Source organism: Nannospalax galili, unplaced genomic scaffold (assembly GCF_000622305.1).
Source record: "Nannospalax galili isolate Female #2095 unplaced genomic scaffold, S.galili_v1.0 scaffold83, whole genome shotgun sequence".
Classification (NCBI taxonomy): domain Eukaryota; kingdom Metazoa; phylum Chordata; class Mammalia; order Rodentia; family Spalacidae; genus Nannospalax; species Nannospalax galili.
Window position 1 is genome coordinate 3,102,018 of NW_008352659.1, and position 16,340 is coordinate 3,118,357.

The following is a 16,340-nucleotide window of genomic DNA, read 5'->3' on the forward strand; positions in this document are numbered from 1 at the left end:
AGACCTGGGCTTACTGTTATTCAGGCTGGCCTTGAACTCCTGTGCTTGTCAGTCTCCTGCCTCAGCCTCCTCAGTTGCTGGGACTACAGGTATATGCCATCATGTCCAGCTTGTTTTTAATTTTAATTATTTTTTAAAAATATTTCTTTTGCTATCTGCTATGTTCCGAATCTGAAATGTCCCCACAGGCTCATGTTTTGAATGCTTGTTTCTCAGCTGATGGTGCTACTTTGAGACTATGGTGCTTGTCAGTCTCCTGCCTCAGCCTCCTCAGTTGCTGGGACTACAGGTATATGCCATCATGTCCAGCTTGTTTTTAATTTTAATTATTTTTTAAAAATATTTCTTTTGCTATCTGCTATGTTCCGAATCTGAAATGTCCCCACAGGCTCATGTTTTGAATGCTTGTTTCTCAGCTGATGGTGCTACTTTGAGACTATGGAGCCTTTAGGGAGATGGGGTCTAGGTGGCAGAGGTGGGATTAGGGGTAGGCCTTTGAAGATTATACCCCCTGCCCCTTCCTCATGGGTCCTGTCCTCCACCATGTGAACAGAATCTACCATATGCTCCTGCTGCAGGGACGGACTCACTCCATGCCTTTCTTGCTATAATGGACTCAAGTACTCCGAAATGGAGTGAAAATAAATCATTCCTCCCTTAAGTTGTTTATATCAGATATTTTGGTCACAGTGATGCAAAAGTTACTGATAGTAGTTTGTCACCATCTGAACAATTACACAGTTTATGGGGCAGTAGCCTTAACTATATTCACATTATTGACTAGTGTGTATATAACTTTAATCTTGCAACCTGAAACTCTTAAACTCATTTGTGTTACTCGGACTACCATAACTCAACACCAAAGATTTTGTGTCCCAAACCACAGAAATTTATATTCTCATAGCTGTAGAGGCCTGAAGTCCAATATGAAGATTTTTTAAAAATTTATTACTATTTTTTATGTGTATGTATGTATTGCCTGCATGTAGGTAAGTGCACTTGTGTCATGCAATACCTGCGGAGGACAGAAGAGGCTGTTGGATCCCCTGGAACTGGAGTTACAGACAGTTGTTAGCTGCCATGTGGGTGCTGGGATTCAAACCCAGGTCTCCTGCAAGAACAGCTGGTGTTCTTAACCACTGAGCCATCTTGCCAGCCCCCAATATGAAGATGTTTACCGTTTGTGAGGTCTCTTGCTTGCTTTGGAGTTCCTATCTTCTCAGACTCTGATGGTCTTTGCTCTGTGCAAGCTCATATCTGAGGCTCTTCCTCTGCTTTTTATATTTATTGGAGATAAGGTCTCCTGTAGCCCCAGCTGGCCTGGAACTTGCTGTGTCAACCAGGCTGGTCTTGATCTCAGATCAAGGCCTGAGTGCTGAAACTAAAGGCGTGCGCCACCATACCCAGCTCTTTGCTGCTTTTAAGGGTCCTACATATATGATCTCAATTAGCATAATTACCTTTAATTTGATGCAATCTCATTTGTAAGTTGTTGCTATTATTTCCTGAGCTATTGGACTTCTTTTCAGAAAGTCCTTGCTTAAATTATGTTTGTATCTTGAAATGTTTTCCCCTTGCAGTCAGAACTTCAGGTCTTATATTAAGGTCTTTGATCCATTTGGAGTCAATTTTTGTACAGGGTGAGAGCCAGAGATCTAGTTTTACCCCTTATACTGAGGGCATTCCCACTAAAATCAGTCTGCACTAGGCTGGAACTGGAGTTACATGCAGTTATAAACTGGGACTTGAACTTTGGTCCTCTGGAAGAACAGCAAGTGCTCTTAACAGATGAACCATCTTTTCAGCCCCTTCTCCATCAATCGTAAAAGTTAGTATTGCTGCACGGACAATCTACGATGTTTGTATAAGTGCAGATGTGCGCATGCCAAGGCGAACATGTGGTGGCCAGCAGACAACTTCCAGGTTCTCTCTTTTTACTCTGGGATCTGGGGATTGAACTTGGATCATCAGCCTTGGTGATAAGTGCCTTTACCCCACTGGGCCATCTCCCCAGCCCCTAATTTGATGTTTTTGTTTTTGACTTTCAATACCCTTTCTTTGTTCTACACTTTTAGCTTCCTGATGATAGTGTGCTTGTGGAGGTACTTTTCTAGTCACTTGTATTTGATGTTCTAAGTGCTTCCTGTGTGTGGAAGCTCATGCTATAATTTCATTAAATAGGTGCTCTATGCTTTTGTTTATGTCTCAGCTCCGTTCTCTACCCTAAGGATTTTAAATTTTAGTCTTTTATCTGTGTCCCAAGATTTTTTAATTTTATGTGTATGAGTGTTTTGCCTGCATGTGTGTAAGTGCACCCATGTCATGCAATGCCTGCAGCGGTCAAAAGAGAGGGTATTGGATCTCCTGAAACTGTGCTTAGGGATGATTGTTAGCTGACATGTGCTGGGAACTGAATCTGGGTCCTCTGTAAGAGCAGCCAGTGCTCTTAACTTCTGAGCCATCTCTCCAGCTTTGGAGTCCCAAAATTCTTTAAAGTGGTCATCATTGCTTGTTTTTTCTTTCTTTTTAAAGTTTTTTTTTTTTTAATGTGTATGAGTGTATTGCCTACATGTATGTAAGGGCACTCATGTTGTACAATGCCAGAGAGAGCATCGGATTCCCCTGGAACTGGAGTTACAGATGATTGTCAGCCACCGTGTGGGTGCTGGGTATTGAACCCTGGGTCCTCTGCAAGAGCAGTCAGTGCTCTTAACTTTGGAGCCATCTCTCCAGCCCCTGTTTTTTCTTTACAGTATCTAAATGTAATAATCCCACAGTCTTGTCTTCAGGTCCTAATACTGTTTTTCTGCTTATAAAGTCAACTGAAGATACTTTCACTGAGTTTTTAAAATTTTGGCTTTATCTTTTCATTTCCAGGATTTAAGTTTTTATTTTTTCAAAAAAATTTGTTTACTGTGTATATATATGTGTGTGTACATGCATGTGTGCACATGCATGAGCACTTATGTGTGCCATAGCATGTGTGGAGGTCAGTTCTCTCCTTCCATCATATGTGTCCTGGGGATCAAATCTAGGTCTTCAACCTTGGCTGCAAGTGCTTTTCCCACTGAGCCAGCTCCCCAGACCCTTATGTTTGTAGTTTTTGGATGTTTTGTTTCCTTGGTGAATTTCTTTTTTTATTTTAATATATTTTTTAAAATTTATTATTTTTATTTTATGTGTATGAGTGTACTGCCTGCATGTATGTGAGTGCACTTGTGTCGTGCAATGCTGTGGAGCTCGGAAGAGGGCTTCGGATTCCCCTGGAACTGGAGTTAAGGAGGGTTGGTAGCTGCCATGTGGGTGCTGGGACTCGAACCTGGGTCCTCTGCAAGAGTAGTCAGTGCTCTTAACCACTGAGCCACCTCTCAAGCCTCTTTGGTGAATTTCTTACCCAGGGTTTGAGCTGACTTCTTTACTTCAGTCATTTGTGTAGTTATCTACTCTTTGTGGTAATTGATCATTTAAGAAAATAGACTTTGGCATTTGAATTCTTTGGCATTTCAAAGATTTCACTGTCTTTGGTTTGGTTATTGAAACACTATGGACTTTCAGAGGGGTGATATTGTTTGTATTTCCTTTGTGGCTACACTGTGGTTTGTGTGTTTGCTGGGATGACTGTCTCCTCCTCCAGCTTTCCGTGGGCTTCTGCTTAGGAGGCATTTCCTCCTCTGAGTGTTCTTTTCTTTTCCCTGCCTCTCAGAGGACAGAAAGCAGGCTGCAGTGACAACCGTCCATAAATACACGGGGTATTTAGGGGAAAAACACCCAGAATTAGAAACATTTATACCCCAATGTGGATAGAAAAGCAAGGAATTAAGGTGATTGGGACTTTTGAAGAATTAGGAAAAGTAAATATACTAATTTAGTACTAAAAAAGAAAGGAAAACCATACTGGATAAAGGTATGAGAGACAGTAGTAAAAGAAAAACAAAAAAGCAAGTATTGGGCAAACAAAACAATTCAGAGAGACAGGGAAGGAGGGAGGGGAGGGGAGGGGATATTTATTTCTAGCTGAGGAGATTGGGGATGCTTTACTGTTGTCCCAGGCTGTTTATCTGGGGTGTGTGTTGGGGAAGGGCAGGGAGGTAGTAAGTCATTTTCCTCTCTGAAGTCCAAACAGGTCAGACCAGAAAGCACTGCTTGCGTGCTGAGCCCTGCCTGACTTCCCTACCAGGCGTGTGTGCCTCTGAGTGTTGCTCAGTTGAATTCTCACCACTACGCTCCTTTCTCTCTGCGCAGGCCCAACACCACAGTAAGTGTACAAGCATGTCTTTAAGCTGCTAAGCCCATCGATAGCCCTTTTGGATGCCCCCATAGCAGAGGCACTCTACCAGTGCATGTGTGGGCATGGGAAATGTCTGCACAGGGCCTGGGTTGCCGCCAAAAGTCTCTAAGGTGCTGAGATTGTAGAAAGCAGTCAAACCAAAGCAAGATGCTTAGTAGGGAAGGAGAAGGCATTTTCCATTGAATGTGGCCTTAACCCCCTTCTTCCTATTTAATTTACACACAGCCAGCCTCATTTCTTTTCCCAGAGGTCAGGCTGAAATTTCCAATTGGAGGTGCCCTCTGTTTCCCTCTGCAATATACCCAACACCTCCCTCCATGTGGATCTGTGACCCTGGGTCTACATGCAAGTCACAACCAGTTTCCTGGGCTCACACTAATTCTCAGAGTGGTTTTTTTTTTGTTGTTTTATTTTTTGAGACAGGGTTTCCCTGTAGCCCCAGCTGTCCTGGAACTCACTATGTAGACCAGGCTGGCCTTGAATTCACAGAGATCCACCTGCCTCTGCCTCCAGAGTGCTGGGATTAAAGGCGTGTGCCACCACGCCTGGTTGTTTTTGTTTTTTTTTTTTTAAATATTTTATGTATTATTTTTATTTTATGTGTATGGGTGTATTGCCTGCATGTAGGTAAGTGCACCCATGTTGTGCAATGCCCGAGAGAACAGAACAGGCCATTGGATCCCCTGGAACTGGAGTTACATACAGTTGTTAGCTGCCATGTGGGTGTTGGGATTCGAACCCCGGTCTTTTGCAAAAACAACCAGTGTTCTTACCTGCTGAGCCATCTCTCCAGCCCCAAAGTAGTTGTTTAGTTAGCTAATGGAGAGGGGAGGCCTTTGAGACTTGGAAAAATAGAAGACATGCAGGGTTTCTGCTTTGCCAAAAGGTTTGAATATAAAACCTTTCTTAAGATGGCTACCCACCATGGCACCAGCTAGGAAGCTGGAAAGTACAGAGGTCCCTTCTCAGGTCTGCTTATGGCACAGATCACAGATCTCCTGTCTGTATTTTTGCAGAGTGCCAATTGTGCATCTTTGGAGCTCAGAGGCTCTCCTGTTCTCTTCGTTTAAACCACACGGAGGGGCATTCTTTCCCTTCCCTGTCATGTTGCCTAGAGCCCAGTGTTATGGTTCTTTGTTTCTTTTATGAATCTAAAGCCCCTACTTCTGTATTTCCCTTGGTTTTGCTGTTGTACTCTGTGCCTTTGCACATCCCCAACTTTCCCTGCAGCCACACACCTGATGTATTGTTTCAGACTCAGGAGATGCAGGAAGGTGCTGGGTGGCTCGAATCTACCACCTTAATGAGTCTTCCAAAGCTTTACTCTGTGAACTGCTCTAACACCATCTTCCATGTTCTGTGTGTGTGTGCAGTGCATGTGCCTATGTGGCCAGGTGGGAAGGAGAACATCAGGTGTCCCGCTCTATTGTTCACTCTTACCCTCTTGAGACAGAGTTGCTCACAGACCTAGGAGCTAGGCTAACAGTCAGCAAGCCCGGTGTTCCTCCTGACTGCGCCCTGCAGTGCTGTAGCTACAGGCAATGTGGGCATGGCTACTTTCTGCTTCTTTATATGGATGCTGGGGATTCACACTTAGGTTCTCAAGCTTGCATAGCAAGCTCTCTAAGCCACTGAGACTTCTCCCTGCCTCCTCCCACATTTTTTTAGTATGCTGCATTTTTGTTTAGTTTTTTATTTTTGTCTTTTTTTGAGACAGGGTCTCCCTGTAGCCCCAGCTGTCCTGGAACTCACTATGTAGACCAAGTTGGCCTTGAACTCAAAGAGATCCGCCTGCCTCTGCCTCCCGAGTGCTGGGATTAAAGTCGTGCACCACCACACCTGGCTAGGTTTTATTTTATGTGTATGAGTGTTTTGCCTGCATATATGCAAGTGCACCTGTGTTGTGCAATGCCTGTGGAGTCTTGAAGAGGGTGTTGGATCCATGAAACTGAAGTTATGGTCAGTTGTTAGCTGCCGTATGGGTGCTGGGAACCAAACCTAGGTCCTCTGCAAGAATAGCCAGTGCTCTTATTCTTCAGCCCCAGCCCCCAAACATTTAACTTCTATTTAATTAAAGAAATTTTTGTGTATCATTGTTTCACCTGCACAAATGTATGTAGTCCATGTGTGTGCAGTGCCCAAGGAGGTCAGAAGTGGGTGTTGGAACCCCTGGAACTAAAGTTACAGATGGTTGTGAGCTGCCATGTGAGTGATGGGAACTGAACCAGGGTCCTTATCACCCCCCTCTTTGGTTTTTTTTTTTTTTTTTGAGACAGAGTCTCATGCAGCCCAGGATGGCTTTGAACTCTTTATATACCTGAGGATGACTTTGAACTTCTGATCCTCCTGCCTCTATTTCAGGGCCTGGAATTGCAGGTGTCTACCACTAAGCTTGATTCATGTAGTACTTAGGCTCCAACCGAGGGATTCAGACATACTAAGCAAGCAGGCTATCAGCTGAGCTATATCCCCAATAAAAACAGCTTGTCCCAGTCTTTATGGAATGGCTGTTTAGGGGAAGACCTTCATCAGTCAACCAGGTTAGAGACTGCTCCTTAAGCCTGCTCTGGCTTATGTGTCTACGGTGGGCTTATGTGCGTGTAGTTTTCTACTTGAAGAATGCTAATTATGCTGTTTCTCTGCAGCCCTTGTGACCTCTCCTGCCTGGTGTCTGTCCGCGGTACTATATTATCTTTGGTGCTGGAACAAGCCCTGATACTGTCCTTCTATCTGATTGTCCCTGACCGATCTGCTCTTCTCAGTATTTTGAGTTGTTTGAGACAGAAAGCTCATCCTTGCGTGGCCCCCACGCGGGGCGTGTATTCCACTTCTTTCCTTCACGTGGATGAGACTGGAGAGTTGCTTAGCCATTCTTTCCAAATCACACTACAGCGTGCCAGGGAGGGGTCTGATGGGGCTTTGGATGCAAATGCAACAAACATTTCTACATATAACCATGTGGCTGTTCTGTGCTTTGTGTTTCCCTAACATGACATTTAATTAATTTCTAGCAGTCCAACAAAGACAAGTTTTCATATTGTTGAGTCCCTATCTCTATAAGGGAACAAGGGCTTGGAGCTTCCTGTGTCCCCCTCGGTACTGACACTCTCAGAGCCCAAGTCTGTGCTTTTACCCATCTGTACCAGCCGAGAGTTTTGTATTCACTTTCTTTCCAACTGAGGACATGGAGGCTCCACTGTGCCTCTGAGGTACTTGGCATTGCAGGTACTTTGGAGCAGACATGCTCACTGAATCCTTGTGAACAAAAGTGTTTTTATGAGAAGCAAGACCTTCTTCAGCCATCTGGACAGTCCACCCAATGTACTGAACCCAACCAAACTAAAAGGGTATAAAATGCACTTCTTGTCCAACTAAATTTGAACTTTGGTTAACGTGCAGAAACTCCAGGATGCTCATGAGCAGGGGAGACTGCTTGACCCTAGCACTCGGAGTTTGAATTGGAAACTGGAACCTACATCATTGTCTTAACTACAAATGAAGGAATGAACTAGGCTACAACTGTAGTGTTGAGAAAGTCTCATCTATGGATGTAGTTTCTCCCATGCCTATTAAAACACATAGAGAGGGGATGGAGAGATGGCTCAGCAGTTAAGAGCACTGGCTGCTCTTGCAGAGGACCAAGGTTCTGTTCCCAGCACCCGCATGGTGGCTAACAAGTTAGGTGACTTGGTAACTCCAGTTCCAAGGGACGTGATACCCTCTTCAACTCTCTGTAGCCTTTACACATATGTGGTGCACTTACATATATCCAGGCAAAACACTCGTACACATATTGTACACATAAAATAAAAATAAAATCTTCAACACATAGAGAAGTTACCAGCATAGACATAATATAGGAGCCCAAACATGAGAACAAGATGTAATGGTGTCCATAAAGATACACGATGTGAACATTTTTATTTTAAAGGTTGTCTTTTTTTTTTTTTTTGGTTTTTTGGCGACGGTCTCCCTGTAGCCCCAGCTGACATGGAACTTGCTTTGTAGACCAGGCTGGCCTTGAACTCACAGAGGTCCACATGCCTCTGCTTCCCAAGTGCTGTGATTAAAGACGTGTGCCACCACACCAGGCCTTTAAAGGCTGTCTTAATTAAGTTTTGTATTCATAGTTTTGGTTTCAAATTGTCCTCTGAGTTGTATCTGTTCCCTGATATAAATCACAGAATATAACATATGGGTGATACATTTCCATATTTACCTACTCAAAATTGCCTACCTTACTATAAACAAATTTGATACAGCTTTAAGACAATTTCAATGTTCATCCTCATCCTTGTTTTCTCTGTTCCTTTGATGTAGTGACTTCTGAAAATACTTCATAGTGTACCCTGATGCATATGGCTTTTTAAAAAATATCTTTTTGAGTCAGGGTCTTTCTATAGCCCTAGATGGCCTGGAACTCTACACTATATAGACCAGGCTGACCTCAATCATACAGAGATCTGTTGCCTCGTCCTCCCTCCCAAGTGCTGAGATTAAAGGTGTACACCACCATGCCTGCATACATGTTTTTTTTTTCTTTTAATTTCATACAGTAAAAGTGTTTTTGAGAAATAACTACCACTTACTTGTGTTATTTTCTCAAATTGTACTCTATCTCATATAGTATTTCAAGGATTTGCTTTTTCTTTATGTTTGAAAGTGTGAGAATGAGATTAATACATGTGAATTTAGTTCATTAAAAATTTTTATTAGCACATCAGTTGTACAAAGTAATGGATTTTATTTATTTTTAAATTTTAAGTGTATGAGTGTTTTTCTTGCATATATGTAAGTGCACTATGTGTCCCCAATGCCAATGGAGGCCAGAACAGGGCGTAGGATTCAGATGGTTGTCTGTCACCATGTGGATACTGGAACTGAACCCAGGTCCTCTGTGAGCAATCAGTGCTCTTAACCACTGAGTCATCTCTCCAGCCCCAAGTTCATTTTTATATATACAAACATACCAGTTCCACATTTCCACACTCATATAGTGTTGCAGGTTTCCTCGCTGGTCCAGCCCACGAGGGACTGCAGGGAACCAGGGTTCTGGCCAAGGTGGGGGTGAGCAGCACAGAGTCAACACACAGACACCGGGAGTCAAGTGGAAGCAGGCACTAGGCAAGGTGCTGCAGGCTCGTTTATTGCTGGGAAGGGCAAGCCTTATATATCTCTCCCCCTGCCCCCAGTGTCCCATAAGCTGGTGCGTCGCTCCCTGATAGATCCCCTAATCTAGGCCGCTTGGGTCATCAGTCTCTAGGTCTGGGGGCAGATTAGTTTGGCTCTTTTGCAGAGGTGCGGGCTGTGCTTAGGCCTGACACTTCCTCTCCTACATATCCATCCCTTTTCATTATAGAAGGATCAGTGGGAGCCGAGGTTCTTTGCCTCAACATAGTTGACCCCACCTCAGAGGGCACCCAGCTTGATGGACTGTGACTGTCTTAGGTCGTCCTGACCATAAGGATCTTACCTGTCATTGACTACCAGCCCTCGAAGGGTGTAACCTCTGGCATGACCATGTGAGGGAGGAGGAGGGCAAGAAGTTACATAGCCACTTCTCAGATGTCAGCAAGCCAGACCTGCCAGACATTGGTGGGGGGTCGAAGTCTGGATCCTTGAGTGTCTTGAGAACCTGATACACCGAGTAATTTACTTGGTTTTGTCTGCAGAAGTGTAGAACAGGGCATTTTATGAGCAAGAAAAGAAGACTATGATACCCAAGAGAAAATAAGTAGCGATCCATGAAGGGTCAAACAAAGCTTTTAAGTTCAACCAAAGTTTGTCAAGGAACCCAGAGTTTATATCTAATGTCTGAGCCCATGTATAATTTAGGGAGATGATCTGGTCAGTGAGCAAGGTGGAGTAGTTGAGAAACTTTTGGCTCCAGTGCCATGGATGTACTGTGAGAGTTCCATCCTGGCCCTAGAGAGGTTATCTACTTTGTAAGGTGTGGGACACAGGGCTTTGAACTGTGGATCACAGGCCATTAGCGTCATCTGAGGATTGCCGTCTCATCACCAAGGAGGTCTACCTGTTGTTGGATGACAGAAATGGCCTAGAAGAGGTGTTGATTAGTAAGAGATTGAGTGTGTAAGGCCGCAGAGGTTTTGGATATGACCTCATTGAGTGTTTCCACAGTAGTGGAAGACTGAGTCATAGCCATAGCAGCAGTGGCGGCAGCCCCTAAGGAAAGGATAGTGGCAGTGACAATTGCCATGATAATACCAAAATCTCTCTTGACCCAGGGGAAGGGTTGGAGAGCCATCTTTCCCATGAGGGTGATAACATGGAAGTGAGTGGCATTGGGAATGGGAACCTAGATTGCTGTGGGTTCGCGCACAAAGAGAACGAGAGTGGCAGGGAAAATCCAGCATGCCGAGAGCACAGTTAGCGAGGGAGCAGTTAAGAGTATCCCCCGGGTCATCTGAGAAATTAGCAAGGAGCAGGGCAAATGGTGGTCGAATGGGAGATGTTAACAGAGACTTCATTAGGTGTCCAAGTTGGGTCTGCGACACCCAAGGAACCTGTTTCTGAGTTATCGCCCGTACATGTACCATTAAAGATGGCTCCACCTAATACAAAGAAGAGAGGATGCAAATCCAGGCAAGCCGCTGGCCTGCAGAGCTCCCAGGCCCCCTGACAGTGCCTTTATGCCTGTGGTCAGAGTAGACAGAGGAGTAAGATTTTTGTTTGTTTGTTTGTTTGTTTTGTCTTTTTGAGACAGGGTCTCCTTGTAGCCCCAGCTGTCCTGGAACTCACTATGTAGACCAGGCTGGCCTTGAACTCACAAAGATCCCCCTGCCTCTGCCTTCCATGTGCTGGGGCTAAAGGCATGGGCCACCATGCCTGGCAGGAGTAAGGTTTTGTAGAGAGAAGGTGTCTCCAGGCTGCCAGGGAGGAAGCATGCGGGCATCCATCATAATCTGTAAAGGGGAGTGTACCTCCAGGAGTGAGCAGGAGGCAGTGTTCCCATGGAATAGGAAAGTGCAATGTGGTGGGAAGTTCATAGGCGGGAGGGCACTGGGTCCATGGAGGATGCCTGACCCTTGTGGGGGTGTTGGCCCCAGGGGACACAAAGGACACCATAGTCTCAGAAGTGTCTTTTACTAACAGAGACCAGATTTTAAGGTCCCATAAGGATCCCTGGCTCTGGTTTCCACGAAAGTCACCTGTTGTGATGTCAAAGAGGGGGTGACAGCAAGAGGCATTAGGGGAGGAGGGGTTAAGGGCTGGGCTGAAGCAGAGAGATCCTGCAAGGGACCATGTGCCGTTTATGGGAATGGACACATGAATCAATTCCATGGTGGGGAGACCAAGGGATTCATTAGTAGTAAAGAGAACTGGGAAAGTGGGTGGCTGTTCATCTACAGGGAGGATCAGAGGTGGTAAGGGGACCAGTACCCAGAGATCTGAAACCTGGGAAGAAGCACAGCCAAAGGACAAAAGGGTGCCAAAGATAATGAAGCCATAAAAGGATGTCATGGCTTATCAAACTCACAGTTGGACCCTGTCTCCAGATGGGCTTCCGTAGCTGGTCGGATGTCTTTTGATGGAATCCAGATGGGGGCCGTAGCATCCTGTGGAAAAATACAAGTGTATCCTCATCCTTGTGTCAGGATGGGGGCTGGTTTCTGCCATAGGGATGAAATAGGATCCCTCCATCTAACTAGTGGCAGAGGCATAACCCGAGGCAAAGAGGACCAATGTTTGTATACTGGACTGAGACCCTGGTCATCAACATAAGGAAATTAAGGTGGAACAAAGCCTCAGTAAGAGCCAAATGAGGGTCACGTTTGGCCTCAGCCAAGGGGCTTTTAGCCAGGAGGGACTTAACTGTCCTGTTGGTCCTTATGACAATGGCTTGTCCTTATGGGTTATAGGGAATACCAAAGGTATGTTTGATTCCCCAGGAGGAAACAAATTTATTAAATTCTTGAGAGGAATAAACGGGCCCATTATCAGTCTTAAGCACTCAGGGTACGCCCATGATTAACATGGCGGACTTTATAGCTTTAATGGCATGTATAGTCTTCTCCCCTGAGAGAGTTAAAGCATAAATAAGGGAGGAGCATGTGTCAACTATAACATGAAAAAAATCTCAATTTCCCAAAAGGAGGGTAGTGAGTCACATCCATCTGCCAAATGGCATTGGGTATCAAACCACAGGGATTCACTCCTCCCCTGTTAAGGGGCCCAAGAAGCATGAGTGGGGCACAGGTAGCACATGAGCAGACAAGGTGCTTGCATTGGGACACGGGGATTTCTGGGAGGAGTTTATGAATACTCTGAGGGGACAGGTGGAATTGTTGATGTAAAGCTCTTGCTTTTTCTAACAGGTCAGACTGGACTGTCATGATCAGGGCATCTGTGGCGGCATTCCCCCGAGCTAGGATTCCAGGAAGGGCAGTATGTGAGCGGATATGTGAGATGTACCATGGGTAACTTCTATTTTCTAGGCATTCCTGTAGCTTGACCATAGTGAAGTGGAGTAGGGTGAAGGAGTTTTTAACATGAGAAAAGAGGCGGACCTTAGTGACTTGAACAGCATAGGCACTATCAGAAAAGAGATTTAGGGGTTCATCCTGGCACTCTGCTAAAGCTTTATAGCAAGAAGTTCTCCCAATTGGACAGAGCCAGGGTTAGGGACGATGTGGATGATATCCTTTTTTCCAGGATGATGTATCAGGACCCGAAAGTTCTTATTAGCATCCAAAAAGGCAATGGTCACTTGGGGAATTGGGGAAGAGAAGGAGTGCTGTGGGGCTTAACTTCAAGTGGCAATGTGAGAAGGGCCTGAATTCTTTTGTCTTGGGGCAGGTGATTGTCAATGGTGCCAGGGAAGCCTGACATCATGGTCTGAAAACTTACAGAATCAGCCGAGTGCCTGTAAGCTACGGAGGGGAAAGGGGAGCACAATAGTGTAGGGTTCTCTATTGGAGGTTTTTCGAGCTTGCCACAAAAGTAAAAGGCAAGGGTGACTACCAAGAGGACACAAATGAAGCAAACAAGGACCGTGAGCCACTTGGACATAAACCGCCCCAGCATGAAAAGGTGTATCAGATCCAAATACCTTGTGCTTAGTGAGGGACTTCTGAAGCCCATGACACCTTTGGCCATATGCTCACACGGTGTCTCTGGGACAGGCAACAGGATGACCTGAAGCCTGGGCTCTGAGTTTGGGGTGGATCAGCCCTTATGTGGACTCACTGGGATGAGCCGAGAAGGGAAGGTGCCGACGTGGGCTTCGGGACCACGTGGCGGAGTGTGCCTTCCTGATTTATCAACAAATATGACAAATAGGGTAGAGGGGACAGAGGAGAGGGCCACTCGCTCACCCTTGACCAGCCGAAGGGACAGACAAAACCTGGGGCCTACTCACCGAGTGAACCGAAGTTGGGGATGTCGCCAATGCCAGGGGGCCCGGAATCTTGTTCGGTGCCAGCTGTTGCAGGTTTCCTCACAGGTCCAGCCCACGAGGGACTGCAGGGAACAAGGGTTCTGGCCGAGGTGGGGGTGAGCAGTGCAGAGTCCACACACAGACACCGGGAGTCGGTGAAAGCAGGCACTAGGTGAGGTGCTGCAGACTCGTTTATTGCTGGGAAGGGCAGGCCTTATATATCTCTCCCCCTGCCCCCAGTGGCCTATAAACTGGTGTGTTGCTCCCTGATAGATCCCCTCATCCAGGTCACTCGCGTCATCAGTCTCTAGGTCCGGGGGCAGATTAGGTTGGCTCTTTTGCAGAGGTGCCGGCTGTGCTCTCAAGGCCGCCTGTGCTTAGGACTGGCACTTCCTCTCCTACAATATAGTGGAAATGAACAATTTTTTTTTTTTTTGTCTTTTTGAGACAGGGTCTCCCTGAAGCCCCAGATGGCCTGGACTTACTATGGAAACCAGGCTGGCCTTAATCTCAAAGAGATCTGCCTGCCTCTGCCTCCCCAGTGCTGGGATCAAAGGTGTGCACAACTACATTTGTCGCAGGAAACATTTTTTTTTTCCTAAAGAGGTCTCAGGTTGAAAACTTGAGATCATGTACTGCCACACCCAGAGAAATGGCCAAACAATTCTGTTGGAAATGTAAGTGGTGTGAGTTTAGATCTCCAAAGCCTCTTAGGAAACAGTGCCAGAAATATATATGGCTGTAGTTACTAGGGCAAACAATCAAATAATGTCAAAGAGAAGAGAATGAGGTTACAGTAACCCATTTTCTGCTGCTTTAACAAAACTTCTGAAGCTATGTACTGCATAAAGAAAAGATGTTTTAAGTAAATGGAAGATATGAATTGTCACCTTTGCTAAAGAGTAGGAACTTAAGAGAGGAGCATGTTTGAGTCAGGAAGATTAGAAGTTGTGTGGCTTCATGAGTTTTATTTGCTAGGCAAACCTCCAAGTGGAGACATCAAACTCACAGTCTGGGAAACAGTAAAAAGCCAGGTGGCTCCATCTGATAGGCCTCTGAGAATGTGTATGGCTATATCACCACCTAGTGGAGAAGTAGAAAGGGAAAGGGCTGTGGGTAAAATGGGGTTAAGAGCAAGGGGGTGACTTCAACTGACAACAAAGGAGTGGTAAGAATGAACTCATTCTGTGAGAACAGTACCAATCACTGCTTAGAGTGGTGGTGGATGAATACCCACCCTCAGTGTGGGTGGCATTCTCGGCTGGGGTCCTGGGCCGAACAGAAAGGAGAAAGCTGGCTGAGCTGGGGCATTCATCTCTGCTTTTGACTGTGGATGTGACAGGCCCAGCTGTCTGGAGCTCATGCCACCATGACTAACCCTCCATGATGGATTGTACCCTGGAATTGGGAGCCAAAATAAGATTTTTCTTCCTTACATTGCTTTTGTCAGGGTATTTTATCACAGCAACAGGAAAAGAAATGAATACAGCTCTGTCCTATGGAGGAAAGGCAAGAGTATTTGGAGATGCCATGTTTAATCTGCAATCAGAGTTTTGTTTTCAATGATTATTGTGAGTCTGGACCAGTGATCCTTCACAGCTTTAAGCAATTTTGAACTTAGAGGCATGGGGCTGGGAATATGAAGACAAGGGTTTCTTGTAATTGCATTGTGGCAAAGGCCTACCTCATCCTCTTGCTTGAGCTGCAAGAGTCCTCTCCTATTTATATCATGCCTTCTAGGCTAGATTGGTCACAAAAAGGCATCAACTTTCCCCCCAAACATGGGAGTTCTGGAAGGTACATGGGATTACCTTTAGTTTATTTTGGTGAGATGATAAAGATTATAAATGTTTAATGAAATTGTTAGGATTACTAAGAGACCATTTGGCAAAGCAATGGGTCCAAAATTGTTCTACTTGTGGCCTTTGAATCCAATGTTTATAAGAATTGCATATATGGGCTGGAGAGATGGCTCGGCAGTTAAGAGCACTGACTACTTTTGCAGAGGACCTGGGTTCGATTCCCATCATCCACATGGTAGCTACAAACCATCCTTAACTCCAGTTCCAGGGGAACCTGAAGCCCTCTTCTGATCTCCACGGCATTGCATGACACAGGTGCACTCACATACATGCAGGCAATACACTCATACACAAAATTTTTAAAAGTATATTTTTAAAAATTGCATATATATAGTAGACATGTGGGAAATCAGAAAGGGTCAGAAAATGATAGGTAAAAAGTTGGTGGAGAACGAGCGAATGGATGATGAGGCACCAAGACACAGATAAAACTCCATCAAAATAGGGTTTATTAGCAAAGGAATACATGGGACAGATTCCCTTCTGGGCAAGGAAAATGTCTGCCCAGGTCTTGAGCTGGGGTCTTTTAAAAAGGGAGGCTTCTGCTTCCTGCAGAAGGTGGGAAGATGTATTTTTTTTTTTTAAGATGGGGGGGGGGAAGTGGGGGGGCAGGAGGGTTAAAACATGTCATCTTTAGAGATCAAAGGGGAAGCCTGCTGTGTTGGCCAAACAGTGGAGAAAAGTCTGCTTCTCTTGACTTCAAAGACCAAGGTGCTTATCAGCTTGGTTCCCTTTTCTCAGGAGCATGAGAAGTCCTTGGGATCCTGTTGGTGAGGGGGAAGGGCTATCT